General features: G+C 42.8%; 1 protein-coding gene and 1 long non-coding RNA gene across 14 annotated transcripts in view; both read right to left on the bottom strand.

The window, feature by feature from the left end:
* Apbb2 (amyloid beta precursor protein binding family B member 2) overlaps positions 1 to 25147 on the bottom strand; it is a 277295-nt gene that overhangs the window by 31465 nt on the left and 220683 nt on the right. The gene's annotated exons all lie outside the window — the stretch shown is intronic.
* On the bottom strand, positions 6175 to 24528 carry LOC125364887. Its single transcript, XR_007213588.1, has 3 exons — positions 23186 to 24528; positions 16189 to 16200; positions 6175 to 6185 (listed from the first exon to the last, which is right to left on the bottom strand). It is a non-coding gene; the product is annotated as an uncharacterized LOC125364887 (long non-coding RNA).

Raw genomic sequence — 25147 nt, 5'->3', positions numbered from 1 at the left:
AAGAAAAACATTGTGATTAAACACACACACACACACACACACACACACACACACACACACACACACACACACATTCTCCTCATTTGAAAAGAAAAGGTAAATGATATTTTCCTGAGGGGGGGGGGGCAATCGAGATGGATGCACTCAGACTCAAGCACCCAACCCAGGCTGTAACAGAAAAGCCCGGTGCAAACACGAAGAGCCTCTCTCTCATTATGCACAATCCTCACTATTGCCTCCATGAGGCAGAAAGACCGCCCCTCAGCCCTTCGGGCCACCCACTTGCTAGGGATGCCCCGCAGAGGATTGCAGCCTTTGTCCCAAGAGTCTCCCGGGTCCATCTAGCTCCAAACTCGGTACCTCTGAAAGCACCTGCAGACAAAGGCGTGCCACCCGTCCCCAACTTCCTCACCTTTGTTTTCCTGTCTACCGGGGCAGGATGAAGATGCCTTTCGCTGCGCTAAGATGTGGCCCCCGGTGCAGCCAGCAGGCTGCAATCGTGCAAATGAGTTGCAATCACACAAACCTGCAGCGCGTGGTCTCAAGTTCAAGCTAGCAGCAACGTCTGCGCCTCCCGCCTCCCAGCGCCGGGCCCACCCGGCCCTTGCTGCCTGCCGCCCATTGGCTGCTGCGCCTTGCCCTGCCCTCACTGCCCGCTGCCCATTGGCTGCTGTGCGGTTGTTCGCCCACCCTGCTACCGCCTGCCAGGTGCTCCCGCCAGATGCTCAGATGCTCCAGGCAGATGTTTCCAGCTGTGAGGCACAGGCCTGGGGCAAATGGAGTGGGGTAGAATTGGGGATTTGTCCCCTTACAAACTCCCTTACTGTGACGAACGTTTCCCCTTTTGCATTCTCAGGACTTAACGAAGTTGATTCTAACCCCACTGTGGGGTGGGTGCTGCAATCCACAGCCAGAAAGCCTGTACATGCCAGGACAAAGCAGAAAGCCAACTGTAGTCAGGTGAATCAGGATAACCGGATTTTACAGCCAGGGAATTGTGAAGCGAGCTGGAAGGTATTGATAAGCTGCCAGTTCACACAAAGCACTTTGCAGCACCTCACCTGCACACCCCTCTACATTTCTTGCTTCTCTTAAGACACCTCTTAAGCCTAGCACCTGTAATCCCAGATACTCAAAGGCTGAGATCTGAGGATTGCAGTTCAAAGCCAGCCCTGGCAGGCAAGTTCAGAGACTCTTATCTCTAATTAGCCACAAAAAAGCCGCAAGTGGAGCTGTTGCTCAAATGGTAGAGCACTACCTAGCCTTGAGCTAAAAAACCTCAGGGACAGTGCCCAGGCCCAGAGTTCAAGCCCCAGGAGTAGTATTTTTTTTTTTTAAAGGACCAGAGTCACTCTGGCATTCTAACTTGATCACCTATGGCTGCCAGTCCCTTCACCCATATATGTAAAATCAGAAAAGTGTCCATTTGGCTATGTGACAGCATTTTAAATAACAGTCCTAGCTAGTTACTGGCCAAAATAGGAGCTTGAAAGGAAAAGCCAAGCTCTTTTATTGATTATAATGTGTGCCCCAAATGTACTTTCTCTAATTGTTCCTGGGGAGAATAAACTATATTAACAACCTGTTAACAACGTGAAGCAGGTAGAGCACACTGGCTATGTTTTCTCTTATATCTAATATACCCCCCCCCCCACACACTTTAAAAGAGAAAATAACAACAAAGGGAGAGAAAATAAGACATGAAAGGTAAAGGTAGTATGTAACTAGGAAGCTTCATTTGTACCCTATGGGTGTATGGGAAATTCTTGACTGTGTTTTAAAACATCATTTCATATTTAATGTACCTTCTAAATGCCAGGCTCTGCCCTGACAATTGTAAATTAGACTTTCTCAGTTAACAAGTGTCTTTTCAGGGAGTGCAGGATTTAATTTATGGAGATACCTCAGAGTCTATGGCCAGGAACTCCTGTGCCATTAAGAAAAGGTATTTACACAATTAACTGTTTAAGTAACCCGAAAAGTGCAGATATAGTCCAGAATAGAAGTTAGGCAGGGGATAAATTTGAGATTTGGAGTGAAGCCACTAGACTAGACATTACCATGTCCAAAGTCGAGCCAGTTTCACTGATCCGCAACTACTACCCCTTGGAAGGTACTCCTCCTCTCTTATACCCCATATACCTAATTCTAATGAGCTTGTTTATGTTTTTTCCTGACTAGAACAGGGTGGAAATAATGACTCAAATGCTGCTGCTGGATGTTTACAAGTCAACAATACAGTGGCAGCTGAGGGTGAGCTGGCAGGAAGTCACATGTGACAAGTCCTACCAATGCTACCACCTCCTTGTACTCTCACCATCCCAGTACACCCCCCACCCCCGGTCACCCTGACCCCAGCCCAGGCCACCATGTTAGTCCCAGCCACCACTGTCTCTCATCCACTTACAGTGGTTTGGGGACAAGTTTCCTTGCTTCTTTTCTTGTTTTTAACAGACTATTCTCATGACTGCCGCAGACATGTCCCTTTAAAACAAAATCACAGGGGCTGGGGTATGGTGACATGTATGGAAAGCTGAAGGTAGGAAGACTAGGGTCCATAGGCCAGCCCAGGACAAAACTTCAAGATCCTAAGTGAAAAATAACTAAGAGAAAAAAACCACCCAGATCACAAGTGTGAGTAACTATCTCTTAAACTCCTACAATGACCTTCCCAATGCACTAGGATGAAGTCCACAATAGCTGTCAGCGTCTCTGAGGCCACCTAGGGTCTGTCTCTGCTTCTCTCTCTAGCCACTGCTACAACCACACTTCCTCATCTTTCTTTCTGCCCCGGTCCTACTTTCTTCCAGTACTCAGCCCACAGCTCTTTCCATCTCAGAGCCTCTGCACTAACAGTTCCCTCCTCTTGAATGCTTTTCCTTGCGTTGTCTGCCTGACTGATCTTGTGTCCTCTAGATCTCAGTCCAATGCTGAAACTTGTAGAAACCCTTCCCAACTGATAGTACATCACAGCATCACAGACTTTCCCCTACAGTTTGGCATTGTGTGTTTGGATAATCACTTATTATATATTCCTTTCACTGTAGACATTTACAGTATAATCTATTGTACTTGTTTAGGGTGAAGAACTGAACCTTGGTCAAAAAAGGTCAGGCATTTGCTTGGTTTCTAAGACTTCATTGTTGTGGCTGACAAAAGTATTGCTGCTTGTGTAGGGGCCTTGGGTCCTGCAGTATCAGCTCCACCCATGCAGGTGCCACAGACTAAGCCCACTCAACCCTGCCTTTGTGATGGAGCCCCCATAAAAATTCTGGACACCAAGTGTCCGATGACAAAATCTGCACCTGTGGTCACACAGGAAAACAATAGCTCCACAGGAAGAGGATAACCACAGGGTCTATGCTGCAACCTGCCCGGCTCTGCCCTATGCATTTCTTCCCGTGACTCATTTTAATTAGTCTCTTTTCTCAGTAGAAAACCATCACCTGGGAAGTAACCGCATTCACTGCAAATTATCAAACCTAAGGGTGATTTCAGAGACTGCTCTTGCTATATTTTCAACAACATAAATCTTGACATATGCATTCACACTAACAATTCAATTTAACGAGTTCACACCTTTTTCTAGTTTCTAATCACCATGTAGTATCTTTTCAATTTTTTTCACTTTTGGGGTTACTGAGGTTTGAACTCAGGGATCTTTGCTCAGAGCTCTGCCACTTAAGTCATAGTCTCAGCTCTTTTTTTTTCTTTTTTGCTTTATTTTGCTTTTCAGATAGAGTCTTGTACTTTTTGCTTGAGACTAGCCTCGGACCTCCATCCTCCCTACCTCAGTCTTAGACCATGTTGCCTAACTTTTTTTTTTTTTTTTTTTTGACAGTCCTTGGGCTTGAATGCAGGGCCTCTTGCTCAAGGGTAGCATTCTACCATTTGAGCCACAGTGCCACTTCTGGCTTCTTGGTGCCAAACTGGAGATGAAAATCTTAAAAAATTTTCTGCCTGGGTTGGCTTTGAAACACAATCCTCAGATCTCAGCCTCCTGATTAGCTAGGATTATGAGAATGAGCCTCCAATGCCTGACATCATCTTGCTTTTTGAGGTAGAGTCTCATCTTTTTGGGGGGAGTAAGAGGGGGGCTGAGTTGGTCTAAAATTGCCAACCTCCGTGTCTACTCACATTACCTGGAATTGTGTTTTTACAATTTAAAGAATACGTTTCCTATTTGCAAGCAAGCACTTGCTTAAAAGTCAAGGTCTGGGGCTGGGGATATAGCCTAGTGGCAAGAGTGCCTGCCTCGGATACGTGAGGCCCTAGGTTCGATTCCCCAGCACCACATATACAGAAAACGGCCAGAAGCGGCGCTGTGGCTCAAGTGGCAGAGGGCTAGCCTTGAGCCAGAAGAAGCCAGGGACAGTGCTCAGGCCCGGAGTGCAAGGCTCAGGACTGGCCAAAAAAAAAAAAAAAAAAAAAAAAAGTCAAGGTCTGATTTGAATGTCACCTCTTCTATGAGGTTCTTCCCTTTTCCCAGGCTTGCTCATCCTTGCCTGTGTGTTCTCTGAGCCACTGCTCTGCTTCTGTAGTGATAACAAAACACTTGTCTTTGTGTGGGACTAAAGTTAGATCCACGTGAAGTTACTAGCACTGGGTGCAGTGCCTACACAAAGGAGGCACACAAAATGTGCTGGAGACACACAAAAGTGCTGTGAGCTGCTAGCTCACAGAAGAGCAGGTTTGGTCATATATGAAATTCTGATACAGACTGGAGCTTACTTCCTGATAAATAAGGTAGCTGTTAGTGCAGTGACTGAGTATTAAAGGATGTTTTCTATTAGTCCCCCTTTTCCTTCCCCAAAATAAAAATGTTCCTTGAAATTATTATCCTCCAGACATGCTTTATAAAAATAGGGTAGCAAATCACCAAAGTTTAAAGTCATTGTAGTCCCTAATTAGAATGACATATTACAGTTTATTTGCATAATATATTAAGGGGAAAAAAAGCCCAGTCACTTATCTTCCTCTCCCCCATACAAGGCTAATTGAAAATTCCACCAGCATACCAATAATCTATGATGTCCTCAAGAAGCACAGAAAAAAAATCAATTGTATTTCTTTCAGACCTGCATTTAAACTAGATAATAAATGCCATAATGTGCAACAGACATACTCCAACTTCAATTTGTTTCATTAGATGATTGTAAACATTAAACAAGCAAGTCATGGGATTTTCCTAACAATATTCACACTCTTACCTCATTATAGAACAAAGCATTATCACTTGCTCCTGGAAAACAAGCTACTAGAAGACATATAAATATGAATTTGACCTATCTTTCTTTTTATTTATTTATTTATTTTTGCCAGTCCTGGGCCTTGGACTCAGGGCCCGAGCACTGTTCCTGGCTTCTTTTTACTCAAGGCTAGCACTCTGCCACTTGAGCCACAGCGCCGCGTCTGGCCATTTTCTATATATGTGGTGCCAGGGAATTGAACCCAGGGCTTCATGTATATGAGGCAAGCACTCTTGCCACTAGGCCATATTCCCAGCCCTGACCTATCTTTCAATAGCAGCCATGAAGATCCTTAGGATGCCTTCATCAGAGCAGCCTTGTACAAGAAGCCACTTAAAATCCTTCCTGAACTTAGGAGGAGGAAAGCTCTGCACGATCCCTTCAATGCCTTCTGAAGGAGGCAGCCCGGCTTTCCTGGCTTTTGGATCTTTGGTAGCCATCTCAACACGGAGCACTTAGGGCAGTCCACACACAGATATGTGGCATGTACCACATACATCTTCATGAGCACTAGGAACACTTGCCATGGGCACAATCCCCAGAGCCACACAGTACCCCGGAAGGTTATCAACAGCGCAGGTGGGCTGTCTGGGCAGGACCCTCACCTGGGTGCAAATCTTTCTAACTTCCATGCAAAAGTACACCGCTGATGAGGATTGGCAGATGAGGAATGTAGGTTCTGATTCATTAGGTTTGGGGTGAGAATCCATTTCTAAAAATCCCCCTGGTGACATTCATATTTGCATCCAGCCAATAATAATACTGCTTTGAGGAGGCAGAACCCAGGTGCAAATTATCCACACAACCATCAATGACACAAACAGCAATAAAGAATTCAGTTCACAGCTATAAGAAACTTGGTCAGCAAATGCCAGGGAGTTGAGGACCCAGAGTAATAGTCCCACCTTATTTGACAGGAATGAGACCCCAATGGTGCTCATGGCAGAAGTATGTTTGTGCAAGGGAATGCCCACTGCCCTACAAAATATGTCAGCCTCAGCCAAATCGTGGCATGCATGCACACCAGGGTGTGACCTTTTTCTAAGAGGCTCCTAGGTCTTATTACAGCATGCATCTCTTTAACTCAGTTCTCAGAGAAAATCGGAAGTTATTCTGCTGCCCAATAGCCTGGAAGAGGTTTGCCTTTTCTACCCTATGAAACTCAAAGGCTACTTACAATAAATGTATGTATACAACAAAAATCTTTGCATGTGGAAGATTTCTAAAAGCCCTCAGCAGGCAGCATTGCTTATCTTCTTTATGCAATATTCAGCAGATAAACCTCCCACTAGACGGAAGACTGTGGGCCACTCCCGGGACTATAAAGAGATTTGACATGTCCCGCTCCACTCATAGTGCCCACGTGCACAAAAAATCGTTACCTTTCCAATTCAGAATCCTTATAGAACCAGCAGAGCACTCAGGGCCCCAAATGCTCAGCCACGCCTTCCCTCATCCTCTGCTTCTCTCTCTAGGAAGCAGCATGGATTGGACAGGCATGGCAAACTGCAGGTGAAGATAGCCAATTATGTCTATGCTCTCTCAGCAATGACCACGTTATCAAAGGAAAAGCTAGCTGGCTGATGACTTCTCCAGTTACACTAGATAACAGTCACATTTGTGTTTTTGCATCAGAAATTCAAGCTTATTTGATAGTGAGTTCATGGCTGGGAAGCCTGGGAAGGGGAGTGGGTGGGGAGAGCTAGGGCTGGAGATGGAGAGATGGTAGGAGTTGATGGAGAGGGAGCAAGTTTTCCTTCTTCAGACAAAATTCTTGCTTTCCTTTACCCTCAGCCTGCCATGGATCTGGTTTCCATCCCCAGCATTTTGCCTTTCCCCAAATGTCACACAAATGGAATCACGTGGGGCACAGCCTTTTGACTCTCCTTTCTTTTCCTGGGCAGGCCTGCTGAGTCTACCAGTTCATTTCTTTTAGGTGCTGACAATTCTATTGCATGATGTACCACAGTTTATGCCTCTGTCAGGGGATGTATTTACATCTTTCCAGTTGGAGGCTATTGTAAACAAAACCAACAATGAGAAAACAGACAATGCAATTAAAAAATGCCAACAAATATTTCACCAATGAAGACATGCATAGTTTTCATAAGCATATGAAAGACGTTTGATACCATCAGCTTTAAGGAGAATACAGCTTTAAACCCCAAGGAGTTGCCCTTTGCACATTTCAGAATATCACGTAGAGCAACAACACCCCTCAAAGTCTGGCAATAGAAAGTGCCAGTGAGCATGCAGAACCTGGAGCTCCTGTGTGCTAGCAAGGTGACGTGACATGGTGTCTGGAAGGATGGTTTCTGGTATTTTCTTCAGGCTGCGCACACTGTCATCACATCCAGCAATCTCATGCGGACATTTACTCAAGAAAAGTAAAAGCAGTTCACACAGAAACCTGTTTTCAACAGTTTCATGATTAACTCCCTTTTAAGATGGATGAGATTCATTCAACCTAAATGACTTTCCTAAAACTTTTTTTTGTTTGTTTGTTTTGCTTTTCTTGGGTTTTCCATGATCACAGACATGGATGCCAGTAAGCATTAAAAAATAACTGGGAGACTCTATTTGTAAGGGCCAAGGGAGAGTCTGCTCAGGACCTCATGAATGCCACTCTACAGCAAGAAGCAGAAAAAGAAGGCAGCTGGAGCTCTGAGCCAGAACAGCCCTTCACTTTGCCAATCCATTGCTTCTTGCTCTCCCTAGCTCACCTATGTGGCCCCTTCCTAGAGAGAAATCAGCTATATCACAGGAACTACAGCAGATACATCGCCAGCATTTTAATCTTTTTCCATGTTGCTTAAATAGAAGCATCATTAATTACTAGTATTCTTTTTATCTTTATACTCAATTGGAAGCTCCTAATTATAAAAGGAAGTGTCATTTTGGATCAGTTTTGTTTGTTTTTGTTGCCAGTCCTGGGGTGTGGTTTTATTGCCAGTGCTCAGGGCCTGAGCACTGTCCCTGGCTTCTTTTTGCTCAAGGCTAACCTTCTACCTCTTTTTTTTTTTTTTGCCGGTCCTGGGGCTTGGACTCAGGGCCTGAGCACTGTCCCTGGCCTCTTTTTGCTCAAGGCTAGCACTCTGCCACTTGAGCCACAGCACCACTTCTGGCCATTTTCTGTATATATGGTGCTGGGAAATTGAACCCAGGGCTTCATGTATAGGAGGCAAGCACTCTTGCCACTAGGCCATATCCCCAGCCCAACACTCTACCTCTTGAGCCACAGCACCACTTCTGCATTTTTCTATAGATGTGGTGCTGAGGAATTGACCCACGGCTGAATTCATGTATACAAGGCAAGCACTTTTACCACAAGGCCATATTCACCAGCCCCTTGGATCAATTTTAGCATGTTGTACTTTATTTAAAAAAAAAGGATTTATTAAAACACAGCCACAGACTTCATTTATGCTTTATTTATGCTTACATTTACCTAAAAAATGACAAAGTTGAGCAGTTAAGGCAGAGAAAGAATGACCCTGTAAGTCTACTAATTATTGGCTGGCCTTCTGCAGGAGAAGCTTAAATACCTCATCTAGCAAAAGATCTTTCTACTAACACAAAAAACTAGTATACTACTTGTTAGCATTGTATAGCTACAAAGTATGAACTTTGTGTAGCATTTTATAGCTTCACAATATTTTTCATGTCTAACATGGCATAATACCACTGGCCATGTTAGGGTAGCTATTATTGACATCTTTTTTGTACAGATAAGAGGCTTGGAGAGAATAAATGACTTACAAGGGATGAAGGCAAACTTTGAACTTGTCTCATTCTCCTAACTTGTGCTCTTGTCACCAACACAGTTGATGTATCCTCACACAAAGAGCAACCTGATCCCTTAGGGTGAGCTAAGAGCAACTTGAATTCTCATCTGCCCAATGCCTCGCTGAGCTCATTCAACTGTAGTTCCCTATAGGGGTCACAAAAGGCTCATGTTTCCTGATACAACATCCCCATCTACCCACTTCCTCATTCCTAACATGTACTTCTTACAAATATATTATGTCCATCAGTTATCACAGAGATGATATAGATTTCATGAGACCTAAAGCTTGGACAGTTTCTGGGGGCCTTTTTTTTGGGGGGGGGAGGAAGCAGAGAGGGGTACCTGGGGCTTGAACTCAGGGCCTGGGCACGGTCCTTGAGCTTTGTTGCTCAAAGCCAGTGCTCTACCACTTGAGCCACAGCTTCACTTCTGGCTTTTCACTACTTAACTGGAGATAAGGGACTCATGGACCTTCCTGCCAGGCCTGGCTTTGAACTGCGATCCTCAGATCTTAGTCTCCTGAGTAGCTTAGCTAGCTAGGATTGCAGGTGTGAGCCACTGGAGCCTGGCTCTGTGGTCCTTTTGAAAAAAAAGAATGCAAAAGTATTTTCTTTTTGCAAATTTTGCAAAATTCACATAAGCACATTTCTAGGCCTTCTCTCAAGGCTTTGAAAGAGGCTGAGGCTCTAAGTTTTAAACTCCATTAACATAACAGTAAATCCTCTGTGCTTCTGTCTTTCTACCTTAGAGAGAAAAAACTCATATATTCCAAATTGAGTTCCTAGCAAAGAATGAAGCCTTGTGGCACAACAGATTGGTTATTTAAATCTGTCACCCCTAGCACTTTCTCTCAAAGCTGCAAGACTGAAAACATTCATACCTGTTCTCAGGAAATGTTCTGTTCAGTCTGTAACAGTTCCTTTCAAAGCACAGTGCACAAACAGAGTTGGCATCACTCAGGAACCTACAAAAATGCAAGTTCTCAGGCTCTAGACCAGAACTACCTGCAGGATCATTACTTAACGCTTACCAAAGACCCCGGCTGTGTCTTACATATGCTCAAGTGTGAGCATCAGTGGTCCACCAGAGCACAGATTCTACCTTCTCTATACCAGAGCATTGGTGTTTTTTTGAGAGAAGAGGGGAAACTACATTATCAAAGCAAACTTTACAATTTCTTTTTAGGAACACATATAGGGGCTAATTTTAATGGTAAGCAACCTCAATCTTACCATTTTAATTTAAAATATTTAGAATATTTAATTTAAAAATAAGACATGTCTAATGTGGTAGGATTAACCAAAAGGACAGAAGTAAATGTTCAACTGAAACCCCTTTGTACAACTATTAAAGTAAAATTTTGAAAAAGAAGTGATCACAGGTCAGTGTCTACTTTGATGATTTCTGACTGCACTGATGATAAATTAAATGAACTCATGACTTATTAAATGAGTGGAAAATGTATATTTAAAGATTCTCGATATATTCAGAAGATTAAATCAGTAATTCCAAATTTTGAATTATCTTGGAGATTGAAGAACACTTCCCATAAGGGAGTTAAACTAGTTACCTCAAGCAAAATTATTTATAGTTAAAGAGTAGCGGTGGGGCTAAATCAAATTTTTTAACCATCAAAGAATCACTTTATTATTTTAGCCACCAGGGACTTCTAATTTTAATATCTACTTCTTATAGATATACATTACCTTGATCTTTCCCTATCCTATTTTTCTGTTAACCAAAGGTATATTTAAATGAATCAAAATTTCTGATCAGTACTAAGTGCTACTACTCTGAGTTAATGCAATTTAAATTCTACCAGAAGCAGATCTTTCACATTTTAGTGGGCCTATATGGGCTTATGGTGCATCAATGTGTGATTTCTCATGTGTGATTTTCCTCAATGTAGCCTCTTCTTAGCTATAAAATAAATGAAAGTAATAAAACTTTCCTAAGGTACTGTGAGGAATGAAACTCAACACATACACATATACACACAACACAGAAAATACAATTCAACCCAGCTACAGCAGCTCATGTCATCATGAGTCATTGGGTTGCTTGAAATCTTGAAGTGAACTCTGTGACAAACACTTGTTGGCTTGTCTGTCCTAGCTTCTTTTTTTAGAAAACAGCACTCTATCCCAAGCCATTGGCTACAACAGGCATTTTGTATGAGAAGCGGCTTGTATAATCAATTAGACCAGAGAAAACTCCTAGCCTATGCTAGCTTAGTCTCTTCCCTCAGGAATTTGGTGAGAGACTATATTCTTACATTAGCTAGAAAAGAAGAAATACGTGTAAACTAAAAAGGGTAAAAGGCAGAAGCGCACATTGATACTACAACAGCCCAGTCTGTTCTGCAGGCTTGTTTCTGCCTCAGGATTTCAGAGGACAAATTGTCTTTTGCTAAAGACTGCTCATTGTTTTCTGCTGCTTATAATCTTAGTTGTGGTCAGCTTTGTCAGTATAAAATACCTGAGATAGTCAACTTATAAAGAGAAAAGGGTTATGTGGGCTCACTTTTGGAAGGTTGCAGTCCATGATCAATTGTTTCCATGGCTTTGGTCTGGTCAGTCAACATATCCTGTGTGTGGGTATGGGGGGCAGCATCTATCAATCCCCTTCAAGGGCATGCCTCACAGACCTAAAGAAATTCCAATAGGTCCTACCTTTTCAAGTTCCCCAACCTACCCATAGTGCCACCCTGGGAACCAAACCTTTAACACGTGAGCTGTAAGGACATTCAAGACCCAAATCGCAACAATCTTTAGGCAATACTACTGACCTCCATGATGGTAATGGCCCATGGTAACTTCCCATCACTCTCAACTAGAATAACACATGATTTCAAAAGCTGTATATACTGAAGCTGGCTGTATTCTCAGCCTATGTTCATGTCCAAGTAAAGCCTTCAAGGTCTAAGAGATCCTTAGAGAATGAATTGTAGATCTAGACTAGAGTGGAGGCACTCATCCAAAGGTTAGTGGAAGGAAAGGGTTTTATGCTAGGACCTGTCACTCACTAGTTGGATCCTGGGTAATTAATTTTATCTGAGCCTGTTTCCTCTTGACCAAGGATTAGTAATTACAATAGCATGCTATAATTCTATGTAATAACTATATATGTATTATAATTACTACTATATTACTACTATATAATATAATAATGTAAGAGTATAAGATTAATTATAATAGTAACTATACTATCAGCAAATGTGCTGATTAACCAATGTTGATCAATGTTCAGGATTTGGTAGAATTGTTGAACTGAGTGATGAGACTTGAGAAGTAGTCATGCAGTAAGGTAGGAAGCTCCTGCCATTTCTGGACTGCAGACCCCAAAGGAGATGATGGAGGTGGCCGGGAACAGGGCTATGCAGAGAAGCCACACCAGGGCTGGTCTGTGCTTTCCCAGGAACCACCCAATGTAGATAAAGTCATTGATCTTTGTGTTGGTCAGCTTTGTCAGCACAACAAAATACCTGAAATAGTCAACTAATATAGAAAAAAAGTTTATTCTGGCTCACTTTTGGAGGTGAGCCAAAGGAGGTGGCTCCTCTTTCCTCCATAATACAGTGACTTTTGCTAGAAAACTAGCAACTGTGACCTGCAGGGATCACAGCCAGCAGTGAGGACAGGAATCACCCTTTACTTCTAGGAGGTCAGCATTATCATACATCACTGAGGAGCAGGAGTTCAGAGAGGGGTAGGTAGCTCACCTAAGCACACATGAACAGCAGCAACAAGCTAGACATTGAATCTTAAAAATAATTTTCATTCCTTTCAGTGGCATGGAAAACAAAAACAAAAGGCCATTGTGGCAGACACTATGTTGCTGTTAGACAATGCAAGTGTTTTCAATATTCAGGCAGGCATTCTGCCTGCTTACCCACAGAGGGATGTATAGGGTGTTTGAGGTCATTCTGAACGCTGTTTACCACACTGTGTCCTGGGATCAAAACCTAAGTGCCCATCTCATTCACAAGTAGCTTCTAAAATGAGTTTCTCTTCTCAAGCATGACACTTGGGTCTCTAGGAAAAACCATGCTACTTCCTCTCTTTCTCAAGCAGGTATATTCATCAGGAAATGACCAAATTTCAGATAAATGGTAGATATTCAGAGTACTCAAGAACTCACAATTTTATTTTTACCTCATCTCTCAACTGGTTACTGTCAACTGATGATGCTAGGGAAATCTGACAGTGTCAGAGTCTAAGGGAAGTACATCCCAATAATTAAATGTTCCACAGGCACACTGTGTCACACATATGCTCCATGCTACTTTACAACCAAGGCAGACATGACTAACTGATCACAGAATGCCTGGGTTTTGATCTTGGTTCTTTACAATTCCACACTATGAGCTCCTCCTAATGCCATCAGAACAGAGATGGTACATAATGTGTGCTTTCAAGATAAAAATCCCCTAACAATAAAGCAGATTATAAGGCAGAAGAAGGGTGAGCAAATACAGTCATATTCAGTGTACACTATGTGAAAACTGAACTACCTAACCTGAAGGAATGGGGAAGGATGGGGAGAACAATGGAATGGGCGACATAAACCAAGCTACTCATAACCTGATTTCTGGAATTGAAACCCACCAGTACAACTACTTTTAAAAAAAAAAATTAAAAAAGAGACTGCTTTGGGCTAGAATTGATGGGGAAGAATGATGAAAGGGTGATATCGATCAGTATGTATTGTACTTATAAATTGATCTGCTGAATGGTAACCCCTTTGTATTACTACATAACGATAATAAAAATACAATAATTAAGAGACTGCTTTATAAACAATGCTAGAACTGTAGATTCTGAAAACAGACAAGAAATCTATCATAAAAGTGCAAGAACTACTGAGAAAAAATGGTTTTGATAATTCTTGGTTTGTGTCTTTGCACTTACCTTCCTTGCCAATAATATAATTTTCTTTGTGTTTATGTGATATAAACACTTATTATAGTATTTATTAGTAAATGGCTAAACACAAGACTGTATTGGAATTTACAAACACTGACATGTCATGTTCTAGTTTAGAAATAGAGAAGTCTAAGACCAGAGTGCCCACTCTCTCCACTGCGTGGCAGAGATGCCAGGCACCCTGTGATGAGCGAAGGATGAGGGCGTTCACATCACTGTACACTCTTGTCCAGCTTCAACATGAGAGGGGGGAAGAAAACCATCCAAGTGTCTATAGACTTTGAGGCTTCACATCATGTTATGTATCATTTTGGAAGAAGACATAGTTCTATGGCAATAAACTGTTCACCCATGAAATGAAGTAACCCTTCCAGGAAAGGATGATAAATTACTTCATAAACATTGTATGTTTTTAACTTCACTGAGTAAAATAAAGGGGAGGAAGTGCTCATTGGGCAGCATCTCTGATGGATGCTGCGGCTACAGATGATGTGAGGCTCAGTGTGTGACTGTACTGTGGTGTTGGGGTCTCTGCTGTGTGTCTTATGGAGCCAGGTGTCTCTGCGAGGTCCCTCCCATTTATTTTCTTAACAATCCATCAGCTTGAATGTTCTAAAGCTTCCATCTCTCTAGGTGCCAGTAGGTAGTCCATGCCTGTAATCCTAGCTACTCAGGAGATCTGAGGATCATGGTTCAAAGCTAGCCCAGGCAGAAAAGTTTATGACACTCTTATTTCCAATAAATTACTAACGAAGTTGGAAGTAGAGCATTAGCCATAAGCATGCAAGCCAAGCAAGTGTGGAGGGCTTGGGTCCGAGCCCTGGGTATCAGTCAAAATAATTATCATCATCATCATCTAAAAACAAATACCTTTCCAAGTTACCACATAATCTGTAACATAGAAAGAGAGAGAGCTGAAGAGGATGGACAGAGCAGGCAGAAAATAAGCTTTGGGAGCTGGAGGGATCTCCAGTGTCTTAACATAGCTGAACAATGAATGGCTGCAGAGATCAGCAACTTCTCCCCAGAACCTGGAGTGTCACCTGAGAAGGAAAAGAATCTTTGAGATGTGATTATGTCTTTTTGGTTTTTTTTGGCCAGTCCTGGGCCTTGGACTCAGGGCCTGAGCACTGTCCCTGGCTTCTTCCCATTCAAGGCCAGCACTCTGCCACCTGAGCCACAGCGCCCCTTCTGGCCGTTTTCCATATATGTGGTGCTGGGGAATCGAACCGAGAGCTTCATGTGTAGGAGGCAAGCGCTCTTGCCACTAGGCCATATTCCCAGCCCCATTTTTGTTTTTTTTTTTAAATGAGGAGATACTATGCTAGATTATGTGAGCAGGCCCTAAATAAAACCTTAAATCCTAGGAAAGAGGAGACTGTAGGAGATGATATCAGAAGAGCACAGGTGACGTGGAGACAGAGGCTGGCAACAGGCACCAGCTGGGACTGGACTTTGTCCTTGAGCCTCCAAAAGGAAGCATAGCTCTGCCTACCCCTAGATCCCGTCAATGAGGCTCACATTAAATTTCTGGCTCAATAAATTCCTGTTGCTTCAAGCTGGTAAGCGTGGTATTATGTGCCAATTACAGGAAATGAATACACTGATCTGCTGAATACAAGCTGGGAGCCACCACGCTGTCCCTCAGCTTTGCTGGGACATCAACGCCAGGAGACACAAGGAAAGGATCATGGTGAATCAGTACAAAGAAATGAATGACATGCTGACTGCTAAGGAATATACAATGTGGCTGGGGAGACACACAGTGCAATGTTAAGTGACCATAGAAGGCTGAAAATATCACCATGCTGTGGAGATGGCAAAGCTCATAGGGTGTGGTGTGATGTGGTATGGTGTGAAAATTCAGGCCCCTTCCTAAGGCAAAGTGTGTATCTCCTCACCCCTTTGAAGCCAGACTTGTTCCTGGGTCTTGCTTTGGCCAATGAAATGTGAACATAGGTGGTATGTGTCATTAACTGCTAGGCAGAGTTTTAAGAATGGTTGGTGCTAGGTGTCAGTGGCTCAAGCCTGTAATACTAGCTACTCAGAAGGCTGAGATCTGAGGATTGTGGTTCAAAGCTAGCCTGGGCAGGAAAGCCTGCGAGATTCATCTCCAATTAACCACCAGAAAACTGGAAGTAGAGCTGTGGCTCAGAATGGTAGAGGACTAGCTTTGAGCAAGAAAGCTCAGGGACAGGGCTCAAGCCCTGAGTTCAAGCCCCACAACTGACCCCTCCCCCTCCAAAAAAAAAAAAAAGAATAGTTGACAAAACTCTAGTCTAGCCAGGAGCTGTTATTTAGGATGACTACCAAGAAGCAGTGTCTCCAGACAACTTACAATGGACACGTAGCAGAAAGGGACTCAAATGCCAGGAAATATAACACTTTGAAGTCACTGAGAATTTTGGTTGTTACTGAGCACAAGCTAGCCTGTACTTTGAGATACAAATGCTGTTGGGCTGACAGAATAGGTGGGACCGGACTAAATCAAAAGGACAGTAATGCCATGGGATGGTAGTATAGGACTTGATAGTTAAATCACAAAACGCTTCATGGGACTCAACAGCCCATATAATCTCCTGCCTCTTCCACTTAACACATCCCAGGAGGGCAGAGCCCATGAAACTCTCCTTCATGGCTGCATCTTGGGTGTCAAGCATGGTGGCTGACACATGGTGGGGCCTTAATAAATAGGTATCATATAAATCCTTATAGATTTCTATGAGGCCCTTACTGATGATAAGAGAAAGGGAATTTTACAGCCTGTTCCTTCAGTCACTCAGGGATTTTACAAGAAGAGAAAGTCTAAGGAAATATTCCAGTGTCAGAATGCAAGATACTCCATTCCCAATGACTGAGGAACAGGGAAATCCAAGAAAACCTGTACTTTAAATACTGTTAGTTAATGAGGTGTTACAACTGTGCGCTGTTTATTAATATTTATATGCCATTTGTTTTCCAAAACAAGTGGTTTGCAATAGAAAGCACATGTTCTAGCAGGTGCATTGTTGTCACACATTTGTCCACATTACATGGGTGATTTGGCTGTTTCTCCAAGATGACTCCTCTTTTTCCTGGAATGTTCCAAGGAACCCAAGAAGACGAGAACTGGCACAGAGAATCACCATAGCTAAGCACCATCTATCTCCCCAAGAAGGTCCATTCATCACCTGGCTTAGGACTTGGGAAATGCAGGATGGAAGGTCTTTGGAGATCCACATCATCATTGGCTCTCTCGAGACACAGTGGCCTCACCCCCATGCCAGTCACCAAGACGGATGATGGGCTTCTCCTCATATAGTTACCCAAGTGAGAAGTGTCATGATGACTGCTGAGTGTGAAATTCCCCTTCTGTTTCCTCTAGTATAAGGTCCTTAACATCAGGACATCAGGTAGGCACTTATATTTCTCATTGGTTAGCCTCGGCAGACTGCCTGCATTGATAATTTTGTATGGTCCATCCAAGAATGATGCTCTAAATATTCAGACAGTCCTTGGCAGAAAAAGAGCTTCCCCCCACACCTGTTCCAGGGGAATTTTTCTTAGACAGTCACAATGTCTTCTACACTACAAGTATAGCAAGCATCCCAGCATGATTAATTGAGGGAAGGAAGCCACTTTTAAAGATAAAATACCACCATAGTATAAGTCAGCAAAATGGTCAAGTAAATCCTGATGCCTCTGCTTATCATGGGTGGTGTATTAAAATGAAATTAGCTCCAGAGGTCAAGATAATATTGTAGCATAGGGAGAGAATTATTGCTCTCCCCAAAGACTTTTCTCCCTGAGGCGAGACAGCACACATCCAAGATTAAACTTTCATCAGCAGGCCCTGGAGTTCCATCAATCTCCCATTACTGTCTGACTCAGACGCCTCTACCAGATGTCATTGGAAACTCAGTCTTCTATACAGGGACCCCAACAAATTACACCCAGAAAAAGCAACAGTGGCCAACCACAGCATAACTCAGATTAGCTCCAAACCAAGAGGCCCATTATTTCTAACTGTCTGTCATCTCCATCAGATATGCTCTTTATCACCGACAATTTCTACCAAGTCAGAAAGAAAGTCTCCTTGACGTAGGGGCTACTGTGTCACCGCATTAAAAAAATAGCCATACACGCTCACTCAAAATGCCTAAAATGCGGTGTCCTCTATGTGGGAAGTTCTGACATCTGAATATACCTGTAAAACTATAAATACAATAGAAGACAGTGAATGTCTATAATCAAATCTTGTTGCCTCTCAAAGATCTCTGCCTTCTGTCACTCTAGAGAGATTAGTTTGCACTGCCTTTTTTGAGAATTTTACATAAATGAAACTATACAGCCTGTACTTTTTGAGGGAGAGGAGAGCCCAGTGCTTTCTGATATAGCTTTGTTCAGACAAATCACCTCAAGACCCATATTCTAAAGACTTGATTTCCAGTTAGGGGAGGTACTGTGAAGTGGTGGGACCTTAAGGAGGTGTGATCTATGGGGCAGATGTTAGGCCATTTGAAGGGCACATTGTGAGACCTTTTCTCTCTTTGCTTCTCTACCACTATGAGGCAAATCACATATCTATCATGTGCTACTGTCATGACAGACTGTATTCAACAACTCAAAATCAGGCAACCATGAAATCCCTAAAATCAAGAGTTAAAAAAAATTTCCTTTCTTTTTCTTTTTTGGTGCCAGTCCTGGGGCTTGAACTCAGAGCCTAGTTGCTGTCCTTAGGCATTTTTGCTCAAGGTTAGTACTCTACCACTTTCAGCCTTTTGGTAGTTAACTGGAGATAAAAGCCTCACAAACTTTCCTGCCAGGGCTGGCTTCAAACCATGTCCTTAGATGTCAGCCTCCCAAGCAGCTAGGATTACAGGAGTAATTTGGGGGCAAAAACCACACACACACACACACACACACACACACACACACACACACACACTACAGAATTGAAAGTAGTGGTAATACAAAAGGCAAAGGAGACCATGAGACATGTGGGTAGCAACTGTAAGAGGGGGGTATGGCACGCAGGTTGGAGAGAACAAAAGAGAGGTTGCAATTACAAAAACTTAGACGCTTAGAGGAGGAGTCTCAAGAACTAACCTCTGACCCCTGTGGCAGAGGCACTGATGGGTAGCTGCTGGTTTTTCTAGCTCAAAGGAGGAATCCTCAGGAACCATGACTCACCTTAATTGAGAGCATTAAGCTACTCTAATGGTGGCTGTGCTGCTATATCTGAAGAAACGGTATGATGAAGCCGGTTTTGCATTTCTGGGAATGTTGGTTCAGAAATGTATTGAGATAGACAGAGTGCTAGGAAATGCTCAGAGAAACAGGAAGCAAAGGAGGGAGCTTAATATGTAGCTGAGAGGCAAGACCAAGTTTTACACTGTCAGCCTCAGCATATCACAAAGGAGAGCAGGGACACAGGTCCAGAACTGAGACCACAGCTTAATAAAACTGGCACAGAGCTGGGCTCCAATGGCTCACACCTATAGTTGTAGCTACTCAGGAGGCTGAGATTGAAGGATCTTAGTTCAAAGCTAGCCTGGGCAAAAATGTCCCTGAGACACCTCCACTGCAGCAAAATGTCAGAGTGGAGATGTGGCTCAAGTGATAGAGCACCAGCCTTGAGTGGAAAAAGCCAAAACATAACACAAGGTCCTGAGATCAAGCCCCAGAACTGGCACAAAAAAATAAATAAGACTGGCCCAGGGGCATGGAAGTTTGGCTTGAGTGTGGGAAACAGCAGTGGTTGGAGTTGAGAAGCTTGGGGTGATACATTTCATATGGTGTTGGAAGACCAATTATTTTACCTCCTCTGTGGTAGGAGTTTTAACCTAGCAATTGTCTGTCTCACTCCAGACTCTATTTCCCACAGAAGCGTGCTGATAAATGCAGTCCATAGAATGCAAATAGAATGTGAGCTCAGTGGGGTACGCAAGTTCCAGGTCATCCTCAGCCTGGAGACAAAACTCTTGGTTTCATCAGACCATGACAGCATTTGGGGGATGGCAAGACAACCAATCAATCACCTCAGGTTGGAGCCTGCACCCCTAAGTGGCACAAGGCTGCCCTGCCAGAGTAACTGTTCACGGCAGCTTCTCAAGTCTTTAATCCGGCGGCAGCCTGGCCTGTACTCCATTCAATACACACAGATTTCACTCTAAGCAACAGTGGATGGATTGTGCAATGCCTTCAGGCAGTCCTGAGAGCTCATGGTAGAACTGAGACACAGCTAGGAAAGAGGGAGTCAAAAGGAACACCACTCTTTGCACGATGAACTTCCTCTGTACAGCAGAGGCCAAGATCAACTCATTCTACTCTGCGTGCTTTATTACTCTAAAGCTCTTTCTGCAAAGATCTGGGCCAGACTGCACTTCCCACTTCTTTTTCTCACAGCCCTTTAAAATGTATAAACTATTTCTAGATCTTGTGTCACAGTAACACAGGTCCCCAGAGCAGTTTATCAAGCTCTTCGTTTCACTTTGCTCAGCTGGTCTTATCTGTGCTCTGCTCTACACACACTAGTTATCTCTGACCTAGTCTGAAATTCTTAATCTTAAAACAGGGAAAAACATTCATCACCAAACTGCCTTTCACATTTCAAAATCTATCAGTCAAAATTTTCCATATTCTACTAACGCCTCAAACAAAAATCAAACAAAAATTAAAACAACACTGTAAAGAAAACAAGAACATGAAATATGTGTGAAAAGAAGCCTTTTGAAACAATTTGAACCAGGTTCTTTCATAAAACCTGAGGGAATATCCTAAAAGAGGATGTAAAAAAAATTCATGACAATTGAAGCTAACTTTATTCTTTAGATAAAAGCTCCTGAAATCATAATCAAACACTGAGTTAAAGATAAGTCATTTGGAACTATACTACCCAGAAAGATCTAATTAAATATTGTTCATCAAACCCAGAAAAGATTATAACATAAAGGACTCTGCAGGAAGAGATGTTATGCTGCATAATAATACTGCATGAACATTATCACAGGATAAATGTTCCACCTGAATATTAAAAAGCATTTGGGCTCAGTGCTTTGGATGGCTGCTATTAATTATGAAGGGATTTCATCTTCATTAGAGCAGACCCAACAGGGTCTCCACTTAAAACAGCTACTGAAAGTAATTCAATTTCTTCTTAATAAACAAAAACAGCGATGTGGTGTTGCCACTAATTTAAATTAATGAGTTTACAAATCAGAGTACCATTTTCTAGGGTGTTCCATGTGCTTGAAGTCCCATGTGGATGAGTGACGCCCCCACCCAGGGCACTACTAGAAGGTGATAAAACCCGTAAGAGGTGGGCCTCATTGAGAATGTTCTAGTCATATGGGGAGAGGCTTGAAGGGGATATTGGGAACCAGGACCTTCACCACAGGCTCCCATCAAGATGCACTGTGTAGGCTCGAAAGCAACATTTTTGTCTAACTGATAACCATGCTTTTGTCTAACCGATAACCATGGTTCAAACTCAGGAAAACTGTCAGATGAAATAATCTTCTCCTCTTCTTAAATCTTCTTAAATCAATTACTTGAGGTTTTTGTTACAGTAGTACAAAGCTAACAGACCCAAAAAGGTCTCCAATGCATCCTTCATAGGAGGAGGTATGGAGCATAAAAATGGCAGGTTACTTTGTTTAATCCAGTCTCCCAGGTGACTCTAGACCTTTTAGTTTCCTCTCAAGGAAAATCTGTGAATATCTTATCTGAAAAATCCCCCCTGGCACACCGATATGGAAAATTCATAGAATTTTCTATTAATGGGGCCTGAAACTGACAATGTCATCCACTCATTTTCTTCCTTATGGGAAACAGATGGGCTTTGTAGACTCTATTGCCTTTGGCCAATGCACACAAAGGACTTGGTATCCTTTTCTGAAAGTCAGGTCTATATCTGTCACCAGGGAAAAGACAGTCCTTGTTAAAAGTCCCCTATGCACGGAGATTTCATTTGCTTACTTTCAGTACTTCCAAAGAACAAGACCAAAGCTTGCCCCAGGGTATGAGAGAGTAAGGGTGCTGTGACTGAAGTCAAGATGAGGTGGCATTCTGCTCATCTGTCCCAGCTGTAAGGCCCAGAGCCATCCACACATCTGAGCAAGCTGTCCGTTACACCATGGCGATGGGAGTAGAGGCGCCAACCCTGGGGCTGCATTTGACAATTTGGAAAATGTATGAACCTCCTCTCACCCGCCTCCAATCTAGGAGCCTTGAGGGGTTTGTCTCACTGTCATCAACAGGAACCAAAGCACAGTGAAGTCAAGAGGGAGGGAGGAGACAGCCTTGTTGTGCCAGGCAATGGGCCCCTAGAGATAGCACAATAAAGACAGGCAAGATTCCCCGAGAGGACAAAGCTTCAGCCATGACTGAAACTTCACAACCAAACCCAAGAGAGAGCCACCATTGGAGGTGACAGTAACTCCTTACTCAGTTCATAATAAGTGGTTTTGCCAACTCAACCTGGCTGGCACAGGCACAGAGAGAGATCAACCTCTCATCCAAGGTACACTTATTGTGTTAGAATTTCTTTAAAGCAAATCATAAGCTCAGAAAGGCATGGATTTTAAAAGTCTGGTATACATACTTTTTTCATTCATTTTAACCACATCAAGAAACCCCCTAAGAGATGCCATGTTCTCAGCAAGAAAAGTTACAAAAGAGAATGCGAAATGGGCTCCTTTTCCCAAGCAAAATGAAACACTTTTATGTTTTATTCATGGCAAGTGAAAACCTTGTTCCTTTGTGGCATTACAAATTGAATTTGCTCTTGTAAATTGCTGTTAAAAAAAAAGAACCAAAAACAAAGGAAAGTCTTTTTTATTTTTTGTAAAGCAGGAATAAAGGCCCTTTCTTCTAGGGAATGAGAACTGAGGGGACCAGTGGGGGGGGGGGGGCGGGGAAGGGAGGCAGAACCTTTCATTGGAAAACAGGCTATTTTATTTACTGCTCCAGAAGCCAGCCCAAGGATCCCTATCAGCCCATGAGCCTACTGAGGTCCTGATAGCCTAAGAGATTCCCCCACCCAAATATAAATTATACTTAGGTTTCAAAACATAACCAAGGCAGTGTGACCTAATTTACATTACTCCTGGGGGATGGGCTATGAAGGGCTCTTCCTGCTTTGTACCACAGCCCACCTCATTAGGGTCTGCAACAGCCTCTCTCTCATCTGCTTCACCTTAGAAACTGTCCTTGAGGGCCCCCCCACCCCGCCCGCGCTCCACTACCTCTGGCATCTTGGAAAGGAAGCCCTGTAATTATCTGCATCTGCTATGTGTATGTTGCTTTAAGAGAGCCAAAAGCAAACATTCATTAAGCATTTGCCACATCTCTTATCAGTGTGCCAAGTACTGCATACATACACTTGCACACATGATCTTCACTTCTCAGACGGGAGAAAATGATGCTCAGAAAACTTGAATAATTTTGTCAACTGGAATCTGAATAATCTCTCCACTTTCCCCCTTCCTCATTCTATTTGGACTCAATTTAAAAGGGTTCAATTAAAAAACCTCATCAATGAAATTGACAAATAACCTAATGTTGAAAATATACAACCAGCTTCGTGGTAGAGCAATTGTCTAGTATGCTTGGAATGCTTGAAGCTGTGGGTCTGAGTTCCAGCACACAAAACAAAAACAAATAGAAAAGCTACCCACAGCAGATCTAGTTGCTTAAGTTTGTCATGGTCTCTACCTCCTGCCTTAAAAATCAACTTGGAAAGGAACAAGCACTTCACATCCAGAACCTTCTAGTGAGGCAAAATGTTTGTAATGTTAACCAAGTGGCGTCAAAGTTTCCTTGTAAAGTCACCAGTGGATGTGAAGGTATCAGCTCCAGTCTTCAGCTCTGCCCAGAGAGCAGTTCATACATAATCTAGCTGCTCATCCACCAGAAGCATATGCCCCAGCCGTCAACACCACTGTTGCTACAGTAAACTCAGAGACACACCTCAGCCCAGGAAACATGATCCAATCAGTATTCAGAGAACACTCTGGTTCTCTTTTGTGGACCATTTCGCACATCTGGTCCCAGCAATCCTTGTTCTTTGACTGACGAGTATTTAGCTATAATCCTTTCTTTCTGGTTTAGGACTTGGAACTGGATCAAAGGACCATCAAATATGCTAATGCCCAGCATTCATAGAAAAAGGTCTCCATACGGCAAGGCAGACCCCACTCAGTCCTCAAACAGTACTATGCAGCCCATTAAAAAACCAAGCAGATTCAGGTATAAATCAAAAGCCTAGGAAGGCCAGCTGTTTGTTTGTCATCTGGAATTTTCACCGGCTTTTTGCCATGTTCTTGTTTGATTTCAATAAAGCAATTCCTAATCATCCTACAGCTTGTCCCTACTTGCTAGGAGATTCTCTCATATCATGAGAATTGCCCAAGTTTGACCATGGTTTAAGAATTATCAGCACTTAAACCCAATTACTTAACAACAATCTAGTGGGGGTGCTAGTGGCTCACACCTGTAATCCTAGCTACTGAGGAATTTGAGATCACAATTCAAAGCCAGTCTACGAAGAACAGTTTGAAAGAGTTTATAATAGCAACAAAATGCCAGACTGGAAGTGTGGCTGAAGTAGCCACACAACCAGCCATGAGCACAGCCACAACCAGCCATGAGCAAAAAAGCCAAATGAGAGTACAAGATACTGAATTCAAATCCCAGAATCAGCACAAAATTAAAAAAAAAATCCCAAAGTATGCTGTCTGTGACAAAGGCCATTTAAAATATAAGCTACAATATGAGCGTGAAAACCAGAATGTTCATGTTTCTAGTCATAAGGGAGAACAGAAAACTCAACACATCTAAGAAGCAGGTAAATGATCCATTTTGGGTGGCATTTCACAAAAACACACATAAATGTGATTTTAACATAAACAGATATCTCAAAGGTTTAGCCAACTCCAACATCAGAATTTCCCGGCAATCATGATTTAATGACTGAAGGTTTGTCATTGAAGGGATACATAGCTTTATTGTTTCCTGTTAAGCCCTCTATGAGAAAATGCCAGTGGGAGGATCTCTGTTGTGACAGGTGGCAGCCAGATACAATGAAATTGATCTAAGACTGCAGAGGTGTGGCTCAAGTGGTAGAGTCCTAGCAAGCACAAGGCCTGAGCTCAAGCCACAATTCAACAGACCACATGTAACAACAAACGAGAGAGAAGAGTAAA

Source organism: Perognathus longimembris, chromosome 16 (assembly GCF_023159225.1).
Source record: "Perognathus longimembris pacificus isolate PPM17 chromosome 16, ASM2315922v1, whole genome shotgun sequence".
In the NCBI taxonomy this organism is placed as follows: Eukaryota; Metazoa; Chordata; class Mammalia; order Rodentia; family Heteromyidae; genus Perognathus; species Perognathus longimembris.
This window is presented reverse-complemented; position numbering and strand designations above follow the sequence as displayed.